The 24110-nt window shown below is 33.8% G+C and overlaps 1 pseudogene; it reads left to right on the plus strand.

Moving 5' to 3' along the window:
- The first annotated feature begins 207 nt into the window (after positions 1-207).
- Positions 208-2452, plus strand: LOC143062535 (uncharacterized; annotated as a pseudogene).
- The last annotated feature ends 21658 nt before the right edge of the window (positions 2453-24110 follow it).

Genomic DNA, 24110 nt, shown 5'->3' on the forward strand with positions numbered 1-24110 from the left:
AGGAATTTTCGAAAGGGGGGGTGCTAACCCAGGGCACCCAGGGCAAAGGGGGGGGGGGGTGCAAAACATATGTCCCGATACAAATGCATTGATCGGCAAAAATAAAGGGGGGGTGCGCACCCCCGGAACCCCCCCCTCTGGATCCGCCACTGTCACGTGTCGTAGTATAGGGAGAAATTATTGTATATACAGTACTAGCGTAGTAGTTTTATAAGTATACGTCACTAGGTATAAGACACGTGACTTATTTTATAGCGGGAAATTTTCTCCCTGATATTATCACTTTCTAGCCCGCCGCAGACAGGGCAACATTCAAGTATGGACACCGGAATCTCTAGTTCAATTAAAGACGCCATTTCGTTGGAAGTGAAAAATGCCGTTTCTAACCTTCAACAAGATATATTGAATAGCATTTCTACTATAATGGATTCCAGATTATCGTCTTTCCAATCCAACATAAGACAATCTCAACAGGACATTTCACAGTCTCAGATGTACAAAATCGAACAGACCGTAACTGATAATTACTCATTCAAGAGAAAAGGCAATGAGAACCAGTTCAAACATGAATCCAGGATACTTTCCAAGCTGAAAGAAGCAGACGTGAACTAGAAGGGCCAGATTTGAGCGTCGATTCCGTACAAACAGCTAAAGCCAAGATAGTGGAAGGTATGGAATTAGTGAAAGAAAGACAAAAACTTTTCAAAATGGCAGATTCCTCAGAACTGGGGTGGAAGGTTGTAAGTGAATATGTGACTAATCCTATCGCCGACGATTCGGAAGATGAGAAGAAAATAATTAGGGCACAAAACAGAGCAGAAAGAAAACAGAAAGCAGAGAAATCCAAGAAAATTGTCACAAGAAAAACACCATACAAAAGAGAGAAGGCAGAGAATACCAACTCTTCTTGGAAACCTGACAGGTGCTTCAACTATGGAGTAAGAGGCCACTGGACGGACAATTGTCCGGATAAGAAGAAGATAAGTACTTTTAAAACTTTATTTAATTTGCCAATCTTGACTAATAGTATTTGTTCAAATTTAAATCATACTGAACAGAGTTCAATAGAAACTGATGGTCACATGACAGTTTATTGCAACGATGTGGTCAATAATGTCTGACTCAGTTTAAAATCACCGTTAAATGTCACGGTTGACCAGCCTTCAGGTATTTTCTCACCTGTTGGTCAGTTAAAATCTAAATTACCTGAATGGAAATCAATTACAAGCAATACACATATTTTGGATGTTATCGAAAACGGATACAAGATACCTTTCAAGACAGAACCAAAATCAGAATTGTTGAAGAATAACAGATCTTCACTTGGATGAAATACGAAAATTAATTGAGAAAGAATGTATTTCAGAAGTAAAACAAAGGCCTTTTGTTGTAAACCCCCTAACAGTCGCTTACAATAAGAACAAACCTAGGCTGGTTTTAGATTGTCGGCATTTGAACCCACATCTTTTTAAATTTAGATTTAAGTACGAAGATACAGAAATGCACGAGACCTTTTTAAAAAGGGTGATTTTCTATTTAGCTATGATTTGAAATCGGCATATCACCATATTGAGATCACAGAAATACACAGGTCTTTTCTTGGTTTTGCATTTGTTTTTGACGGTATTATGCGTTATTTTGTGTTTAATGTATTGCCATTTGGTATTGCAACAGCTGGTTATATATTTACCAAAGTGTTAAGAGAAGTTGTCAAACACATGAGAGCAGAAGGTAAACGTGTCATCATGTTTTTAGATGATGTCTCGGAGGAGACAATGATTTTGAAAATTGTATGAATAGTAGTTTTGAAGTTAAAAATACACTCGAGAGATTAGGATTTTTAATAGCTCATGAGAAATGTCATTGGTTACCTAGCCAGAGTATTGATTGGTTAGGTTACACATGGGATACCAAAATAGGTAGAGTTTTTATTAAGGAAGAAGGAATTGAGAAAGCCGAAAATAGTATTCGCAAATTATGCAGAGAAACTTCAAACGGTAGAGTGTTATTCAGTGCTAGATTTTTAGCCAGTATTTTGGGTCAAATAATTTCCATGATGATTGTTATTGGTGACAAGGTGAGATTGCACACCAAATACTTATATGATTGTATCATGGGATGAGCAAGTTGGGATGCTCCTGTAAAGATGAACCCAGATGCTCTCACAGAAATTGTATTCTGGGATAGCTCGCTCAGAAAATTAAATTTTATTATTTATTTTAAAAAATGTACCTTAGTTATTCCTGAATGGAAATCGGCCCCTTTTTGGCCGCTGATTTATACATCGAAAGGCATAGCACATTATATACAAGACATAGAATATTTGTCTGGAAAAAGGGTGATAATAAAAGGAGCAGGCAAAAACGGAGTATTCGTAAAATTGCCAATGAAATTTAAAATGCTAGCTTTGAGAATAGATTTTTAATAATACAATTGTTATTTGCAGGTGTGAACCTTAGACGAAACGTTGAAGCTGATTTAGTAGAGATTGGCGTTTCAGAGAACTGTAACCTTTACAACTTAGCTGGAAAGATGACTACATTCCTTGTTGATTCGAAAAGTGAGAATACCTGTAAAAAGTACTATTCAAGTTTTAATAGATGGAAGAAATTCGCTATCGAAAACAGTTTAAATGAATTGCCTGCCGAGCCTGTTCATATAGCACTCATTTCTCATAGCAAAACGGACCAATACAGACAAGGGAATGAAATCACTATCGCTTGTCCAGTTAACATGTATTTACGATATTTGTTTTTAGCTGGTTTAGACGCACAATCTGAACAATTCATATTTAAACCTATTTTTAGATCCAAAGGCGTAGTCAAACTTATATATAAGAATAAACCTATTAGCTACACTGCAGCTAAAGAAAACATTGTAAAGAGACTTAAGCTGGTAGCCCAAAGTTTAAATCTTGGTCTTCATTCTTTACGATCGGGTGGTGCAACTGCAGCTGCTAAGTCTAATGTAAATGAAAGATGCATAAAGCGACATGGGAGGTTGAAGACAGATTTTGTAAAAGATGGTTATATCGAAGATACTTTAGAAAAGAGAATTTCAGTCTCACAAAAATTGGGTCTTTGATATATTTTTACTACACTCCAACCCTTTCTTTGGTATTTCTATGCTTGCTGGGCTATCGGCAACATTATATATATTGTATTCATTCATGCCTTATAATAGATATGAGCGTATAGGGTATACGTATAATTTCTCACGTTTCGTAGTATAGGGAGAAACTATTGTATATACGGTACTAGCGTAGTAGTTTTATAAGTATACGTCACTAGGTATAAGACACGTGACTTATTTTATAGCGGGAAATTTTCTCCCTGATATTATCACTTTCTAGCCCGCCGCAGACAGGGCAACATTCAAGTTCCATTTATAATATGAGAATATTTTGATACATGCATTTATATATACTTTTTCAAAACAATATATACGTCCGAGTATGTCTCGTGAGATGACTTGTCGCATGGGGTCGGACCCAGGTTTCCAGTTGATCCCATTAATGGGTTTTTGTTTGGTTGTTCCTGGCTGGCGAGGTCGTTGATGATCGAGTTATGTATTTTAAAATTACATGTTTACATTCATGTCGGCTATATTTTAGCTCTCGTCGGTACAAGGTTTACTTTTTCTAGCTAAGTTGTAACTAACAGTATATTTCAAGGTTTTGTTATTAGGAGTAAATTGTGGTTATTGCTTTTTTCATATGTTTATATATAAATATAGATTTAAGATACATGTATGTAAATAAATTAATAAATTCCGTTGTCCACTATGCTTGCTGGGCTATCGGCAACATTATATATATTGTTTTCATTCATGCCTTATAATAGATATGAGCGTATAGGGTATACGTATTATTTCTTTAATAAGAAGAACCATGATCAACCATGGTTTAAAAAAATCAAAGGAAATCTATTTCTGACCTTAATGGCAATTTAAAAACAGAAGAAAGAAAAAAAATTAAACACATGGAGTACCTTTTAAACGGTTGATTTTATTTTATGTGGACATTCCATGCCGGAAACGAATATGCATTTTAGTGCTTGATAATATGTGTAATAAGTGTGACAATATGTGCGACAATTGTACCATAAGCTCCTAGATATGTATAAGTGGATTTTAGATGCATGATCAAGATCAATTTTACGTAAAAAATAAATAATACTAGATAAAAGGGATAGGCATAAAAAATATCCTATCTGTTTATACCTTATGATGATTTTTGTAAAACGGTTGAATCAGAGATGTCTGATAAAATACCAAGTAAGTCAGACTATTTTTGTTGGTGGTAAGCAATCAAATAAAAAATATCGGAATAAGAAACCCTGGTGGAATGAATCTTTGAGTAAATTGTGGTATGAGATGTGTAATGCTGAAAAAGCATGGAATAAAAGTATTACATGCAACAAAAAGAGCTAAAAGCTATTTATATGGAACGTCGTAACTGCCTTATGGTACTTCATTCTTTATCATGATGAGGTTTTTCTTTATTATGATGAGGTTTTTCTCTATCATGATGAGGTTTTTCTCTATTATGATGAGGTTTTTCTTTATTATGATGAGCTTTTTCTCTATTATGATGAGCTTTTTCTTTATTATGATGAGCTTTTTCTTTATTATGATGAGCTTTTTCTCTATTATGATAAGGTTTTTCTTTATAATGATGAGCTTTTTCTCTATTATGATGAGCTTTTTCTTTATTATGATGAGCTTTTTCTCTATTATGATGAGGTTTTTCTTTATAATGATGAGCTTTTTCTCTATTATGATGAGCTTTTTCTTTATTATGATGAGCTTTTTCTCTATTATGATGAGCCTTTTCTCTATTATGATGAGCTTTTTCTTTATTATGAGGTTTTTCTCTATTATGATGAGCTGTTAGAAGGGAATCATGGGAAATTAAGAGAATTATGGGAAATTAAGAGAATTAAGATAAACAAAAAAAAATTGGCAGTATCAGAAATGTTGAAAGTTCTTCGGAAAGTTGGCTTGCTCCATGTGCGGGAAATGTTTGATAAAGAAAAAATAACACCAAATATTGTCAGCATGCTTTCAAAACATGAACTGGAATATCTAGGAGTTTCCATTCCAGCCCATATGATGACACTGCGAATGGAATGCATCAAGTATGGAAACATGAAACCTGAGAAAACTGATAGTTTGGATGGCCATCCAAAATACCATGTCGACAAAAATGCACTGGAATCGTTGTTGGATTGTGACTTTAAGATATCGGACATTGGAAATCTCTTAGAACTCTCAGAGAGAACAATCTGTCGACGGATGGCTCATTTTGGACTACAGAAAAGAGATTTTTCTGACATTGATGATGACAACCTTGACAATATATACTTTCCGGCATTGTCGTAGACTTTCCACGTTGTGGCGAACGCATGTTGCATGAAATACTGAAAGGACAAGGAATTAAAATACAAAGATGGAGGTTAAGAGATGCCATTCATAGAATAGACTATGCTGGTACTCAAGAAAGAAAGACCGGTCGACTACACAGGCGTGTATACAACGTGATGGCACCGAACCACATATGGCACATAGACAGTAACCATAAATTAGTAATATGGAGATTCATTATACTGGGTGGAGTTGATGGGTTCAGTAGGCTGATTATGTTCCTGCATTGTCGTGACAACAACACTTCCGCCACCGTATTGAATAGCTTCTTCTCTGGAGCAGCGAATTTAGGTATACCCTTAAGGGTTCGGTAAGATAAGGGATTAGAAAATGTATCTGTGGCGGATTTCATGTTGACAAAACATGGTGACGGCAGTATGATTACAGGCCCAAGCACGTACAATCAGAGAATAGAGAGATTATGCAGGGACGTTTACAAGGGTGTTTTGAGCTATTTCTACAACTTATTCTATCACTTGGAAGACCAGGGAATTCTAGATCCACTAAACGAACTGCATTTAGTAGGCCTGCATTACATTTACATGGATGAAATTAACAGAAGACTTGATATTTGGACTCAAGCTTGGGCAAGCCATAGAATGATAACAACAAAATCATCTACTAGTGTCAATATTTGGATCGCCGGTCAAATACAGAATCCAGTTAGTACACAACTCAGTGAACGAGATTTAGTTGATTATGGATTAGAGGGAAACGTTGATGCGGCTAATCTTACGGACGACGGAAGGCCAATTTTTGAGCCAATGAACATTGCAATTAATGACCAACTAATGAGAGCAGATTTCAATAGGACAGGTACCAAACTTTGGCATTGATGACTTTGTGAATTGTGTTGAAATCCTTTCTGCACAAGCCTGATTGAACTTTTCAGTGACTTTTTGCATACACTAACAAGTAATATTTTACATGATCATTGTGTATTTATTCGCCTGTTTTAGTGTTGTTTTTGTTTTCCGTCATTAAACTCATCTGGTACACCTATATATAAAAAGATGATGTTGTATGGTTGCCAATGAGACAACTCTACAAGAGACCAAATGGCACAGAAACTAACAACTATACATTGTAGGTCACCTCACGGTATTCATAAATAAGCAAATCACATACCGCATAGACCGCAATATAAAAGGCCCTGAAATGACAATGTAAAACCATTCAAACGAGAAAACTAATTTATGTACAAAAAAAAAAAAACAAATTAAAATGTCAATTGTTCTTGAACAATTGAGAGGTCTTTCCTTTTGTAATGTAAAATACATGTTCCAATAGTCGTAGAATGCATTGAAAAGCTCTCAAACACACATAAAACCGTTAAAATATGACAAAAACAACAAATTCGCTTTTTAGGACATGACCTTGACTTTTGACCTTGTGACCTTTGTAAAGGTCATTGGTCCACGATATCATTGTAAAAGACCCCATGGGTCTAGGACCTTTGGTTCAAGAGTTAAAGCTAATTTTGTCTTTTCAGAAACCGTTAACGGGGGTTATGCCCCTTAAGGGTATGTCAAAGCTTTTCGGTCAAAATATAAAAAAGTTGCGCCTTAGTCAACTCAACATTTTTCACTATTTACTATTTCTGTAAGTATGATCGGTTTTGAGATATCCAATAAAAACTTGAAAGGTCAAAGGTCAAGGTCAACCTTAAAAAGCTTGAAAACACATTAAAAATCCTTAATATAAGGTTAAAAACACTAAATTCGCTATCTGGGACATGACCTTGACCTTTTGACCTTTGTCAAGGTCATCAGTCCCCAATGTCATTGCTGAAGACCCCATGGGTCTAGGACCTTTGGTTATATAGTAAAGGCTGATTTTGTTTTTTCAGAAACCTAAATCAGGGATTATGCCCCTTACAGAAAGGTCAAATCTCTTCGGTCAAAATGTAACAAAGTTGCGCCTTAATGACCCAAACATTTTCCACTATTCAAAACGTCTGTAAGTATAATGGTTTCTGAGATTATCCCATAACAAGGTGTTAGGTCAAAGGTCAAGGTCAACATACACATTTGACCTTGAGGTATTTTTCAAAGTCACATGAATTGATGATGAATGGTGAAGATTCTAGGTGTCTACGACTTACGGTTTCTGAGTTTTGGTGGCCAACCGACACTGGTTAATTTTCATAGGGGCATAACCTTACCAATGAGTCGTTGAATCTTTTCGATCCAAATGTAACGAAGAACCGGGGTCTGGTCCTGAACAAATTTCACCCTTTGTTTTTTTCTACCTATTACGGTTACGGTGTTGGAACGATAACAAGGTTTTTGGGTTTCGGAGGGATTACTCCGAACCGACAAAATATTTCGACTAACAGGGTGAGTTCTGGATAGGTATTCATGACACCGATACAAAGTGTGAACATGAAAGCGACATGTCTTATGGTTAGGGCTGCTAACTTTGTCAAAGTTTGGCGGAAAAAGAATTATAATAATAATAATAATAATAATAAACAGAAGAAATACAGTAAGGTCTTTCCCTTTAGAAAAAGGAAAGACCTTAATAAGTAACACATACACAAACAACAACCACTGAATTACTGGCTCCTGATTTTGGACAGGCACATACATACAGAATGTCGTGGTGTTAAACATGTTATCTGGATCACCAACTCTCTCTCTCTAACCAGGGACAGTGGTGTAGCAGTACAACTTAAGAACGAACTATAAAAAATCAGTTGAAAAGGCTAAACTCATCAGATGGATAAACATACAAATACTACTAATACAAATTGACATGGCCGCGCGAGTACTTGTACATCCTTACAAAAGAAAACTAATAAAAAAAGAGCATGCATCTAAAACTAAATTATCAATCAGTACACATCAAACATCCAATGGATTTAGTATAAAGACGTCAATAAAAAGTCGGAGAAAAGAATGACCTTGTGCTTTGCCAAGATACAGGCATCGTCAGATTGCAGATCCATGAGTGTATATGTAAAAATAATACTTAGTTTGCTTTACTTGATAACAAAATCAACATCAATATCAATAAAATAATATTAAATGATCTAATTACAGTGTTGAATTGGTAACCTTTAAGAATGACTTTATTTAAAGGATCCATAAGTTTACCAGGATCGTTTCTAAATTTCTGGGTACGATAAAACATTTCTGTAAAAATGAGGATGTGCTGTCCCGTTTGAAATAAGTTTTTTACAGGTACAACCGAACTTCAAAACCAAATTTTTCTATCTTATATGGAAGGATTTAGTAAAAGTACATAAATGTATTTGTGGTAACGAAATCACTGACTTATGCATAGTTGTAATGAGCATAGTTGGCAGCAGGAGCTGCTTATCCTTATGGAGTACCCGAGGACGTCCCAGTTTTTTTCGGGGTTCGTTTTTAGTCCCATCGCCAACGAATAGGAACGCCTGCATCCGTCCGCAAAAATTCTTGTAAACATCCAAGAACCAACATCCTTTATTGGATTTCAAACAAACTTGATAAACAAATGTCTAGAAAAATCTGAAACGTCATATTAGACTTAAAAATGTTCAGCCAATATCCTAGGGAACACTATAGATGTAACATTGTTAAATGGGTAACAACCAACATGGTACAATGAATATCCATAACAAGGCCTTGAATCCTATTGATTTTCTAGGTCAATTGGTAAGGACAATTTGGGACTTATCATCCTGGTGAACAACCCTTCAGAATGAATATAGCAAAATGGATATCTACATTATTGTTTCAGTAAAGGGAGGTTTGGTACCATCTAACGTTTAATCCCACTGCAATTGTTTGCACCTGTCCCAAGTCAGGAATTTGATGTTCAGTAGTTGTCAGTTTCATTTGGTTCATAGGTGTTTCCTGATTCTCGTTTTTTTATATAGATTAAGACATTGATTTTCTCGTTTGAATGGTTTAACACTAGTAATCTATTGGGACCCTTTATAGCTTGCTGTTTCGGTGTGAGCCAATGCCCGGTGTTGAAGACCGTATCTTGACCTATAATGGTTTACTTTAATGAATTGTGACTTTGGTGTGGTTGTCTCATTGGTACTCATAACACATTTTCCTATATCTATCAACCAACTTGATAAAATGAATATCCATAAAATGACCTTGAACCCTATTTAATTTCAAGGTCATGCATCAAAGGTCAAGATCGTTAATGGACTTCAAATTTTCAGCAGAAACCCTTATGAACACAGTCACTCGAGAATCAAAATCTCTCAATGAATGTCAAGTATGTCTTTCATCTATGACTGTTTCACGATTGCTGCCTGTGCTACATGATGGTGCTTCTTCTTTTTTCGTTTCAGATCTTACTCTTGGTGTTAATCTGTAATAAACAAGGTTGCATATATATATATAAGCCAAAATTCTTTCTGAATAAAATAAATTCCTGTAGAAAATTTTTAATATAAAATTCTTTTTACAGTATGCAATTCTCTACAGGTATGAAACAATTTCCTTCCCTCAAAACATTTTCTGTTAAACAGGTTATTGTATGGCCATTGAGCTGAAAATTTTTTCATCAAGTTCATATAAATTAGCACATCGAGAACATCATGATTTTTACTGAATAAAATCTCACCGAAAAATTTCATCCAGAATACAATTTGGTCATAAAATACCATTTGATGGGATACATTCTATGGTGAACAGTGGCGGGTCCAGAACTTTTCATAAAAGGGGGGGGGGTTGGGGGGTGGCACTGACTAACATAAGGGGATGGGGAAGGCACTCCTGTCATGCTTAAGTGATTCCCTATTATTTAATTAACCACATTTTCCACACCAACCCACCAAAAGGGGTGGACCTACCCCAAAATTTACAAAAATCTGTTGGGACTGACAGGACCATCTTTTTTTTCTGAACTCAGAGCCATATCCCACCATACTAGTCAGCTTGGAACTACCCCCATAATACAAATAATGATTTATTATACTCTGAAACTATACTATAACACATGACTCTGAGACTAAATTAATATAAACATGCATAAACTGACTACACAGATTTTTTTGGTTAGGGGGACCAAGGATGTCATTAGGGGGTTCTGATCCCCGATCCCGCTTGTTTTGTCAGATTCCTGTATCCCGCTTACACAATATATATACATCAGCAATTCTCATTTTTTTTGTAATTTCCCTTGTCCTGCTAGACTTCATTTCCAGTTTTCATGGCACAATAATTCGACTTTCGCGTGTTACGCTTGCAAAAAATCGGCAATCCTCCGTCACGCTTAGATCCCACTGAGACCCACTTATAGGTCAAGGTACAGCCTTTAACATGGAGTCTTAATTGGCTCACACGGAACAGCAAGCTAATCTGACAGAGGGAAACTAATAAATTGGTTGCAATTCAGCAAATTTTAAACAATATTTAACATATTCTGTTCAGTTCTAATAAATATCATCACTTGACAGCAATCAGAATAAAAAATAGAATCAGAGCAAATGAATCATGGGCGAACGTGATTCAGGGCTAACAGACTCAGATTTGTAAAATACAATACATTATTTCAATGAAAAAGAAGAAATACACCTTATCGCTTTTTAGTCCAATCCAAAAACAGTTATTTACACAACTTCCTGTTTGGGTCATGCCTCCGAAAATAGAGGTCATCAGTAGTGAGCTGAGGGAGGAAAAACTTTAGAAAGCGACCATTAAGAAACTTTGATAGAGTATGATCCACTTTTTTCGAACTTAAAATTGAAGTAAAAAAAAATATTTTGTTTGAAGTATTTACGGTAGTTTAAACAGGTCTCATTAAAAAGTATTATGCAAGGTGCATTGTTTAAACAGGGTCCCAGATAACTTCAACTGGATGAAAAAGTTGTGTAATTTTAGAACTTAACCGGAATGGAATAAATAGCGATAAGGTGTATTGTAAAGGGATGGATATTCTTTCATTATGATATAGTATCCAGTGAGGATTTGTTTATATAAAATAATTTCTGCCAATTCTGGAGAAAAAACTTATTGGCGGAACCAATTGAATCAGAGGCGGATTTAGGGGGAAAAAAATTGGTTGCTTATATAGGGAATCACTGAAGCGTGCCACCTCTTAGGCAGTCAGTGGGCCCCCACTTATGAAAATTCCTGAGTCCGCCACTGTCACGGAATGTTTTAAGAGGGGGTGGGTGGAATAACAGGGTTAAAACATGAAATCCCAATGTCCTGGATGTGCAGAAAAATCCCGACATCCTGAAATTAAAAAAAAAAAGACCAAGATCCCGAAATCCAGAAAAAGGTCATGCCCCCTTTTTTTTTTACATCTCTTATGTCATTAATATGCTATTATGATGCTAAATTAAGATAAAATCAAACAATTTGTTGAAGAATCATGAATCATTCATGCTGATAATGTAGTTAAAGGTAATAAAACAATGTTTATCATAGAAAATTAACGAAACCATGTTATTTTTCTACAGAACTGTTCCTACCTGTGTATATATCCGAGAGTTGTTACGCCCAGCCTCTGCAGTTGATTTTCCGTTAAAATTAAAAAAAAAACATTGCAAATCTATCTTCTCTGTCTCAAACGCTTCGATTTTATCCCGCATGTCTAATTCTTCTAGAATGTCTTTCATCTTTTGGCAGTTTCGCGCCATTTCGGTAGCAGCTAGGGGCGTATATAGTATCGGGGAGTGCAACGACATGGGCATTGTTTGGGTATTAAGCTCATCATAATAAAGAAAAAGCTTATCATAAAAGAGAAAGAGCTCATCATAATAAAGAAAAAGCTCATCATAATAAAGAAAAAGCTCATCATAATAGAGAAAAAGCTCATCATAATAAAGAAAAAGCTAATCATAATAGAGAAAAACCTTATCATAATAGAGAAAAAGCTCATCATAATAAAGAAAAACCTCATCACAATAGAGAAAAACCTCATCATAATAAAGAAAAACCTCATCATAATAGAGAAAAACCTCATCATAATAAAGAAAAACCTCATCATGACAAAGAATGAAGTACAAAAAATGTACCATAAGGCAGTTACGGCGTTCCATATATTTATGTACAAAAGAGGAAACATTTTGATAGTGAGGTTCAAAAAAGTAAGAAGAAGTATTGGTATGACATGCAGGAGCAATTACTCTCTGAATCTAGCAAAAATCAGCATATGTTTTGGAAAAAGATTGGTAAAATAGGTATTGCAGAAAGTCGTAAACACGTAATTGAGGGGGGGCAAGGGGTTTAACTGTTATGCTGTTATGGGGCAATTCAATTCTTTGTTATCTGTTATTTTGAAAATATATTTGCTGTTAGCTGTTATTGTCTGATTCTTTGTTAGCTGTTATTGGGCTTTTAGTTTTTTTTGTTATCTGTTATTGTGATAATGTATTTGCTGTTAACTGTTATTGAAAATTGGAATGTTAGCATTTTTTTTGACAGTCAATATTCGGTATAAATTGAAGATCATTGGCCATTGGGGTCTACCACTACTAATATGTTTGTCCCGTATTCAGAGAAGGATTCCATTAACATATACCCATCACAGAAGTGAGGTCCAGGACAATTGAAGTATATCTTATGATTATCCTTTGTAATAAATTCCATTTTTTTATGAATGTGTATTTAGAATTATCTTAATTTTTTGTATGAGAATAATGTTCCTTGTTTTCCGTACAAACATATAAAATTAAAACAATTCTTAATATGACAAAAAGGAAAACATATGGAATATTTGACAAGGATCTCAATTAAGGACTAGGTCCTAACAACCACTTAACCTTTTATATAATATGGTACATAGACTCAGCTCTGTGATTCTTTTCAAAGCAGAACCAAATGCATTGTACAATGAAAGTTCCAACCATGAACTTGGGTCCGAAGCTGCACATAACTCATTACAAACAAAGATTTATTTCGTTTCAAGCCATTGTTTCCCTACTAAACTATGTATTCTACTTACTAGTACACTTGGTACAATCAAAAACCTCAGCTGATAAAAAATTGTTCAAATAAGGCCTTCGAAAATAGTGGAATACATTGCTTTTAGAGTGTCAAAATTCGTTCGAAGTACTTGATAAATTGCATGCTTATAATTGGTGCTTTTGATTTTTCTACCCTATATACCACTTTGCCTCATAGTTTTATTAAGAAAAATTCACACACCTCATTAAATGGTCATTTAGAAAAAGTCAGAATATTCAAACTCTTTTAGGTCACTTTTTTTATTAGCAACAAAGGGAGCTTCAGTCAATATATATAAACAATAAACCAACGTTTCATGATAACTGCTGAAAACGTTTTTGTGTTAATGTCTGAAAACTGGAAAATCACCCCTTTTTAATTAATAAAACCTGTTAACTCGGAAACGTAAAATCTAAAATTTATAAAAATTGAAAGTTACCTCATGTTAATAGATATAAACAATTCACTAAAATTCCTTGCTTTGTGAAAGCATTTTTGAGATATTATCAGAAAACTGAAAAAAAAAACACCAATTTTATTGAATAAAAACCCATTACCCAGAAACTTAAAATCTAAAATTTATAAAAAAAAAAAAAAAAAAAAAGGGAGCTCACGTCAATAGATATAAACAATTTCCCAAAATTTAATGCAAATGGTTAAAGAGTTTTTGAGTTAATGTCCGACATGTTGACAACAGACGGACAACAGTATACCATAATACGTTCCGTAAACGAGCGTATAAAAAATATTATAATATATTGAGTAGTAATTTAAACACATTCTAGATACAAAAATTAATACTAAAAACATAGTCATAAAAAAATGGAATGCATTACAAAGGATTATATCCGTAATAAGAAATACTAATTTGTCAAAGACCGAATTATTCTAATATTTCATTTACTGTTATCTGTTTTGTCCATTTTAATTCCTTGTTATCTGTTATGAGCCAAATCAATTTGCTGTTTTGCTGTTATTGGGACCCCCTTGCCCCCCTCGTAATTCCTATGGAAGTAATCGATGATGATGGTATTGTAAGTTCTGAATTAACAGATGTTCTTGATAAATGGAAATCTGAATATTCAGAATTGCTTAATCAGCAAAACAGTTCGATTAGGGTTTCTGATTCTTGTACCAGTTTAAATGAAGCGAGTACTTTTAATGATTCTTTGTTGACGGAACCCATCTCGTTTCAGGAAACAGTACAAGTTATTGAAAAGACAAAAAGGGGTAAATCTGCTGGCATCGATAACCTATCGGGGGAGGTTTTTCTTAACCAGAGTTCAGCTCTATTTCTATACCATTTATTTGATATTTGTTTTAGATATGGTAATGTTCCCGATTTATGGAATAGAATTATTATAAATCCTATTCCTAAATCTAACATGTCAGACGCGAGAGACCCCCTTTGTTATAGAGGGATCGCCCTGGCAGCAGTGTCTTACAAATTGTACTGTAATATACTGAGCGATAGATTAGCTCAATGGGTAGATGATAACAATGTACTGGCTGACTAGCAAAATGGTTTCCGGCAACAACGCAATCAATAGACCAATTATCTAGTCTTACTAATTTGATTGATGTAAGAAAAAAACTTCGTAAATCAACCTTTTGCGCCTTAATAGATTTTAAAAAGGCTTACGACACTATACAAAGGGATATTTTGTGGTATAAATTAAATAAAATGGGTGTTGCACACCCTTTTTGTTCTGCTATAAAGTCAATTTATACAAATGTTTTATGTTCTGTAAGAATAAACGGTCATTTCACAGACTGGTTTGATGTTAACTGTGGCTTGAAACAAGGATGTCCCCTGTCGCCCATTTTGTTCAACTTGTATATTAATGATTTAGTTACATTTCTTAAGTCCTCTTTGACTACGGAATAGAAATAGGTGATGAAAAACTGTGTATTTTATTATATGCTGATGACGTTGTAATTATAGCAAACGATGAAAAAGAGTTGCAACTTCTGTTAAATGCTTTATCTACATGGTGTGAGGACAATTGTATGACAATTAATGCAAACAAGAGTAACGTTGTACATTTTAGACCGCCATCTATACCTAGATCTGATGTAATTTTTAATTGTAATGGCCATACTATTAAGTTTTCTAGTAATTATACTTATCTTGGTCTCGTTTAAAACGAGCATTTAGACTATAATGTTACTGCAAAAGCAGTTGCATCTTCAGCAAATAGAGCTTTAGGATTGGTAATAGCCAAGTGTAAACTTTTAGGTGGTGTTTGTTTCGATGTATTTGTAAAATTATATGAAAGTTTGGTTTGTCCTATAATAGAATATAGAGCAGGTATATGGGGTGTAAAAACATATTCTTGTATAAACTTCATACATAATAGGGCTTGTAGATTTTTTCTCGGAGTAGGAAAATATGCACCAAATGCTGCAGTTACTGGAGACTTAGGCATAACACCTATTTTTGATAAGCAGTGGAAAAGTATTATACGTGTGTGGTGTAGATTAAATAACATGAGCTCAAATCGGTTAAATGCAAAAATTCACAAGTGGGCTGATAGTATGAGTATTAAGCACAAGTGTGTTAAAAACTGGAATTTTTTAGTAAAGAAAACCTTCTGTGAACTAAATTTAAGTAATTTATCGTGTCCCGAAAATATGGACACTAAATATGTTATAAAAAAATTTATGTCAAAATTACACGAAAAACATGTCGATAATTGGCATGCTGTTTTACAGTCTGATAAATCTATATCGGGCAGAGGTGGCAATAAGCTACGAACTTACAGACTGTTTAAGGAAAATTTTGAACCGGAGGAATACTGCAAAATAGCTTTACCCTTCAGTCACAGAAGTGCTTTCGCCAAATTTAGATGTGGTGTTGCTCCCCTAAGAATTGAAACAGGGAGATATGAAAATATTGTTTTAGAAAATAGAGTGTGCCATATATATGTGACGTTTTATTGAAGATGAAGCGCATGCTTTATTAAGGTGGCTCGGCCCTTTAACAGTGCGCATATTTTAACGCATGTTTCTTACGACGAGAGCCTTGGAAACGGTCGTTTTTTGGGGTCTTCTCAAAAATAGCTATGGACGACCTTGGAACGCGGGCGTGTATGAAAGCACCCTTGACGATGTAAACAAGCGAGGCAAAACGTTTTTCGAAACAGGAAATACGAACGGTCAAAAATTCAGAGTGCTTTCTTAATTTTTCGCATAAAAGTCTAAAAGGAGAGTAATAATAAAAACATGATTTAAGCTTAACATTAAAAAAGAATATATAAATACTGACAAAGTCACATGTATGACGTCGAAGGTCGGTAAATGGTGCCGCTTCGATCCCAAACCGCATTCTCATCTTACACGGTCGCCCCTTGGGTCCGTTCGTACCATATTTTGAATTCACTTGAATACCGGTTGAATCAAATGATGTCTTGGAAATTTATTTTTGAAAATGTTTTGCCAATGACGCAATAAATAACTGTAAACACATGATAGCGATGTAAACAACTGCATGTCATCGTACAGCTTTCAAAAACTGGTAAAACCCGTATAGTATGCTTTAAAGGTATCGGGGCGGGTTCATTTCAAGCTTTTTTCTGTCATAAATCTCTTTAATATTTGAAATATCTTTATTTCCAAGTACTTTTAGAAGTTTATTCCCGAGTATGGGATATCTTTTTCCACTGCAAAATTTTGATAATTATAGTTTAATATATTTTATTTTCCCCAAAACAAATTTGAACATGCCAATTTTCTAACAGACTTAATAATTTACAGGCACACCTAGCATTTTCATTTGAAGATTTGTTTACTTTATCAAATAATGAGCACGAAAATCATCTAATAAATTTTCTCGTATCACAATTCCATGATTTCCGGAACCGTGACTAGACGAAGTCCTATAATTTAAGACCTCGGCCAATGTTTTCTATTTTTATGATATTTTTTTATTTCTTATTTTGCTAATTGTTATTTTGTTGATTTACAAGTTCTGTTGTATCTAGTAATATGTCAACATATTAAAATAAAAAAAAAAGAAACATCATCATTAAAACTAAAATTATTGAATCAGAGCAAGTGTTATTGTAATAGACTAATGAATCCAGTTAATTCACTAAAAAGATTATTTGTTTTCCTACAGAAATAAAACAACACTTCAATAATTTGCTATTTTCCGCCTTTTCATGAAGATGGAAATTGATCAATCGGGGCGGATCCTGCCATTAAAAAAAGGGGTTCCCAACCCAGGACAAAAAGGGGGTGTTCCAACTATATTTCCCCATTCAAAAGCATTGATCGTCCTAAAAAGGGGGATCCACCACTGTCAAGAGTAACCGGGACTGGCCTAGTATTCCGACCTTATTTATCGGTCTATGATATAATTCCTCAATACTGCATGCTTTGCGGAGGACCACAGAATTTTTGGTTTCACCACGAGGGGTTTTGCTAGAACACACACCCACAGCGTGCCGGGCAGTCTCAAACACTACTAAAGACTTTATATATAAAAAAATCTATACTACTACTAGGTTCAGGAGAAGTTTGGGTTGTAATTTGAAAACTCCGCCCAGCACACAGGAACGCTATATATTAGCCGGTGATGTTGGGAGACTTTAACTTCTATCTTAATTTTTTACATGCTTTTTTAAAAGGTAAGCTAATAAGGAAAGTTCTTGATTAAAAAAATATAGTGGAGTGATGTAATTGCAGCAAAAAATGTGAATGACAATTTTGTTTGTGAACACCGATTTGATCTTACCGTGGCAAAGAAATGTATAATTAATGATCGATCTATACGTGACGATGAAAAGGAGATGATGTTTTTTTTATTTATACAGACGGTAATATTGAATTTTAAATTTGAACTTTGGTGGATAGTTGTTTCATTGGCAATCATACCAATCTGCTTATTTTCATAGGCACTGGCTACGGTTACATGGAAATGTAACAATAATAAACATATTATTGTTACATTGGAGACTAAATGCCGGAATACATGGTTGGGTAAGGACCTGTTTAATTACGAATGTAACAATTAGTCTCCAATGTAACAATAATATTTTTATTATTGTTACATTTCCATGTAACCGTAGCCAGTGCCATTTTCATATCGTATGGTTAACATAGAAATATGACTAATCTGACAGATGATCCCTTGATTATACAGGGTGTCCAAATAGCTGGATGTATACATACCAATTAAGCCTCGTAGGGTAAAAAGGGGGAACTTTACCTATACATGCACTAAGCATAGTTGTCCATTCATTTTCTAATGGCAGTCCATATATCTAGCTCCTCTTACTTTGCATAACTTTCATAATTGATACTTATCTGTATGCATTTTCATCCGTATTATGCTTGACATATTTGCCAGTGACCATTCAGTATACACAAATAAAATTTTCATTATGTGCAATATATATAAAAAAAAACCCGTAATTTCTGGGACTTTTATTTGTTTGACTATGTGGTATATGGGTTTTTGGTAATTGTTGAAGTCCGTACGTGGACATAATTGTTATCTTCTATGAAAATTGGTCTCTGGTGAAGCAGTATACTACTGTAAAAGTTTGTCATCGCAACTCCTCTGAAACCACAACATAATTTCATGACACTTTGTAGATAATAAGGACATACTATGTAGATGTGCGTATCGACAGGAAATTATGATTCAATTTTTTTTCTTAGTTATTTATTTCTCCAGTAACAATGTTGGGACTGACTGCCAAAGCGGGGCCCGCTTCAGTTATTCACAATATAATCAACCAATGAGCCTACATCCTATGTCGGACTCTGTAACAATCATCCCATCAACCAATTATTTTGAAAATATTTAGAATTCAAGAAACAGACAAATCTATAAAAATGAGGTTAAGTTCAGATATTAGAACCCTGCAAGACAGACATATTTGTTTTTCATTCATTATTTTGTACATAAATCACCCATTAGTTTCTCATTTGAATTGTTTTAAAGTGTTCATTTTTCATTTCGAGGCTTTTAAAACCATCTATGTAGAATAGGTTTTACTTATTATTGAAGTCCATATGATGACCAACATGTACATGTATAATAGTTATTTCTGTGTTATTTGGTCTCTTGCGTCTCATTTACAATCATACCTCTTATCTGATTTTTTAATTTGTTATAATACATTTAATAATCATTTCATACACCAAATATACATAAAGATAACCTATTGATTACACAATATAGCACATTAAAATAGGACTTAATGTTGACCAATGAACCATACAAATGATTATGTGGTCAATGACAATTGCCAGACAGAATTGTAAATTATTGCACGCAAATAGTTTATCTACTACATGTACCTTTTAGTATTTATTATTTTTGAGTATATGTCCGACATGTTGACGACGGACAGTAAATGGTATACCATAATACGTCCTGAAAACAGGCATAAAAAAAAGACTCAACTAAAACTGAAACGTTATTGATTTTATTCCTCAAATGTCTATGAGATCAAATTGATAGAACATTTATTAATATATATTGTTAATTTCAATGTACTAGTATACATTGTACATCATGTACAATGTATACTAGTACATTGAAAACTAGTACATTGAAATTAACAATATTAATAAATGTTCTATCAATTTGATCTCATAGACATTTGAGTCATTTAAGTATTGTTGCCATTTATACATCATGTACATGTACATGTAAAATTATTAGCTGATCAGCTCTATATTTTCATTATTTTTATTCTCCTTCACTGTTTTTTTTTTATAAGACTCAATATATATATATATATGATCTGTATTCATCATTGGGACAGGTAGGTGAAGTAGGTCCTTTTGGTTAGATTTTTTAAGTATTTTGACAGCACAAAAGCATACGCATGTAGTTCCAATTTATAGTTGATCTTATACATGTAGAATGTTGTTCTTAAGTTTCAGCACTTTACAAATAGTTTCTGGTTGCAAGACTAGATGATACTGGCTCGTGAAATTCTGTCAGTACTTTGCCAATAGTTTCAAAGTAAAGTTGAACATTCCAAGATCATTCCTTCCATTTGCATGTACATGTACAAATGTACCTGATATTAAATATCAGAGTAATATATTAATTCCTTCAGAAAATCAACAATTACTGACATTCAAAAGCATACAGATGTAGACTAGTTCATAATGGGGAATGTGTCCATGGGACAAAGATGAGCAGCCGCTTGCATATAAAGAATGAAAAGAGTGACACCACCCAAATTTGTACTTGATCTGAGTGTTGTTGTAGTAAGCATTGCATATAAGTTTCAGAACATTTGGATGATGCAAACTTGTGTCAAAGTAAGGAACAAAAATTCAGCAATTTTTAAATTTGTAAAGGGGAATAACTATAGAAAAGTAAAAGCAACCCCACCAAAAATTCAAACTTCATGTGTTTGTTGGTAATAAGCATATACATTAATTGTGTATTAGTTTCATAACATTGGTAAAGGCAAACTAAAGTTAGAGAACAGAAACCAAATTTGGGACGTACATGCAAGTTTGAAAAGACCGACAATGCAAGGGTAAAACTTAATGCCCCTGCAGCTATGATGTAACAATAATGAAGCATTTGTGATGATCAATAATGAGCAAACAAAATATAATATCATGAACAACAAGTGTAAATAGTGATTTTGCTTCTATAGGTTGAATAAAGACTTCTTGATGTTCCGCTGCCTTCAATTCGGAAATGCAGCTCAGTCCTCATGAAAAAATTATACTGAGACTTCTTGTACCCTGTTTGGAATATAGGATACACAAATTTTGTATTTATTAAAAAATACTATTCACAAAACAATAATGATTTTTTCAACTCAAAATACAGTACCTAGACAAAAGTATTTGTCACCTGCATTTTTTTGCTATATATATTTCATATAAAAACACAATTCTTTAAAAAAATATTTTGTGGGCATTTATGGTTGGATTTTTATTTACAAGGCCTTAAAAGACGTAGTCTAAAGTATGTTTGTTTATTTGGTAATAGTTTTGTCCTCAGGTGTTTTTGTTTTCTCTTGATTTAAACACATACAATATTTTTTTTATAATTTAATTTGGTTGAATATATAGCGAATTTATGAACAGAAAATAATGAAAATGAGACCAAAATATTACCAAAAAATAAACATGACTTTTTGTGACAATGCTTCTGTTGGTATCAGGTTGCTTAAAATCAATCCAAAATGACCCAATTTTTTTTTTGAAAAAATGTAGTTTTATATACAATTTACATGAACAGCTAAAAATCTCAAGTAACAAATATTTATGTCCACACTCTGTTCATGTTTAACCATGAAACTAATATTACTAGACCTTATGAAATTTTTGTATACATGTATGCCAAACATTTTTTTTTTTTTGGGGAGGGGGGATAATCATAATGGTAAACTAATTGTGATTGATCAAGATGAATCCTTCAATAAGATGTATTGCCTCCTACTGCAGAGGTTATAATTTACAAATTAGGCCAATTATTATATCATATTCTCAAGAAAACAAACAAGTCAATCAAACCCCTTGATGACCTTAACAGAGATGCAAACAGTTTTTTTTCCTGTCAGACATTGGGGCCTGCAGGGTACGAAGTTTTGCCAGACCCATCACATCTCTGCCAGACCTATATTTTCACTCACAAAAATTTATTTTCGTAATATGAAAAAAAAAGCCCCCCCTTTTTCCCATTTTACACCACCCCTAGATGTAGAGTATAAAAAGTATTATCAGTTTCACCTCAAGAAATTTTCAATTTATCATGAATAAATGTTAGCAGTTAATAAAAATAAAAAATTCTTACTGTTTATAAATAAATAACAATGAAATATAACTGTTTCCTGTTAAGGGGTTTCCCGAATTTTCCCGCCAAAAAGCACATGGCCTTTAACAATTGTAAACAAAGCATTCAATTTGTGATTATGGATAACAGCTTTAATTAATTGAATTTAGATATAGATATTCAACTTAAGGTACATGCAATCAGGCAATGTTTTTACTATTTTCTGGATTAATACTAATTTGAAAGAAAATTTTAAAAAATAAAATAATCTTTGACATCAAAACAACAAACGATCTGAAATATATTATGAATATTCAGTGACCCATATATTTTTTGAACTCTGCTACGGAGGTCAAAGTTACATCATTTTTTTCAAACCAATGGTGTGTATTCTCTGTTACAACTTATCAACTGCATTTGATATAAATATTTCAATAAATTAACGGTGTCAAACATACGATTTCAAAACTGAAATTAATTCTGCAAAAGGTTTACTTTTTATTTTTATGGAAGGATAAAGTAATGTCAGGCTATGATATTTATCATTAAAACAGTTTGAACTCCTAATTTCTATTATGTAATCGAAGCCTTGAATGTTGTTCTATCTAATCATGCAACATGGTTGTAAAATCACAATTTTAAAAACAAAATACTCTGCTGGGACTGACAGGGAATTAAGTTTTGGCTGACCCAAGCAAACTAAAATATTGCCAGCCATCAGGTCCTGCACAGCAAAGAGTTTTGCAGGACCTGCATAATTTCTGACCCTTAGGTCTGACAGGTCCGACGATTAGTTGCATCTCTGCCTTAATTATGGGGATGGACAGGGGAATGATGGTTCAGAGAAAAGGGGGTATATTGGTAATATATTTTGTCATTTTTATTTTGTCTTTGGAGCAAGAAGATGGAAGTAATGAAGTAATTGGAGAAAATTTTAGGGAAAAGGGAAGGGGAATATGGGTTTATAGGGAGTAGAAACTGTACGAGGGAATTTATGGGGTACCCCACATACATATGACACTAACTTTACTACGAAGTTAGATATTACAAATGATGATTAAAAAAGACTAATTCATTGACACTAACGGTAGCGTAAAAATGACAGTTGTGGTGCTTCAAACTCATAGTAGATGTCATGATCCCCTCCTTTTCGGCCGTTTGCACACGGATATTTTTCAAAACTGGGAAGGCATGTTTACAACTTGTCAGTAAATAGTAAAATAAACACATACATGAGATACCAGCTATAACGATTAAACATGGAACAGAAATTGAGCCCGTGCAAGGTTTCAGCCGCAGAGATTTTCAACAGTAGCGAGTATTTTGAGACAACCCCCAAGTTTGTATTTTTTTGTCATACTAATAACATTTGGCTGCCTAATATATCTAAATCTATGTTTTCTTGTGTAATAACTATACCTTCATCGTTGTATATTTGTCACAATGTCTGTTATGTATGTACATGGTAGTATTCATCAATGAAGTATGCAGCTCGGCAATGGCGACCTTGAAATTCCTCTGGTTCCATAATGGCGCCAAATGAGAGGGAAGCAACTCGCGCCATACAAAATTACCGTATTTCACCAAAATAATCAAAATTTCGCTTTTTGATAACAAACAGTAATACGATAACTTACCACATTTATATTCAGCAATCGTTTATTGATATAATTACAAACATTATTTTATTAAAACCATCAATAAAGAATTCACAATTAAGTAATTAATGGAGTGCATTGATATCAGACCTTTTGGGGTAGAGGGGTTAAACAAAAGCTCGTGACTTTTTTAAAAGCCTGGTGACCCCCATTTTATTTTACCTTAAAATGCTCGAAAAATTCATAGCTTTGACATATCTGTTTTTAAAAAAAATCTACAAAGGAAAATTTTACGAAAAATCGATTAAACCAATATTTTTTGCCTTAAACTGAAATTAGAAAATGCAAAATTTAGACATTAATCTGAAAATAAAAGGATTTTTAAGTCAAAAACAACCAAGGCAAAGGTTTACATTTCAA

This window comes from Mytilus galloprovincialis, chromosome 2 (genome assembly GCF_965363235.1).
Source record: "Mytilus galloprovincialis chromosome 2, xbMytGall1.hap1.1, whole genome shotgun sequence".
Taxonomy (NCBI): domain Eukaryota; kingdom Metazoa; phylum Mollusca; class Bivalvia; order Mytilida; family Mytilidae; genus Mytilus; species Mytilus galloprovincialis.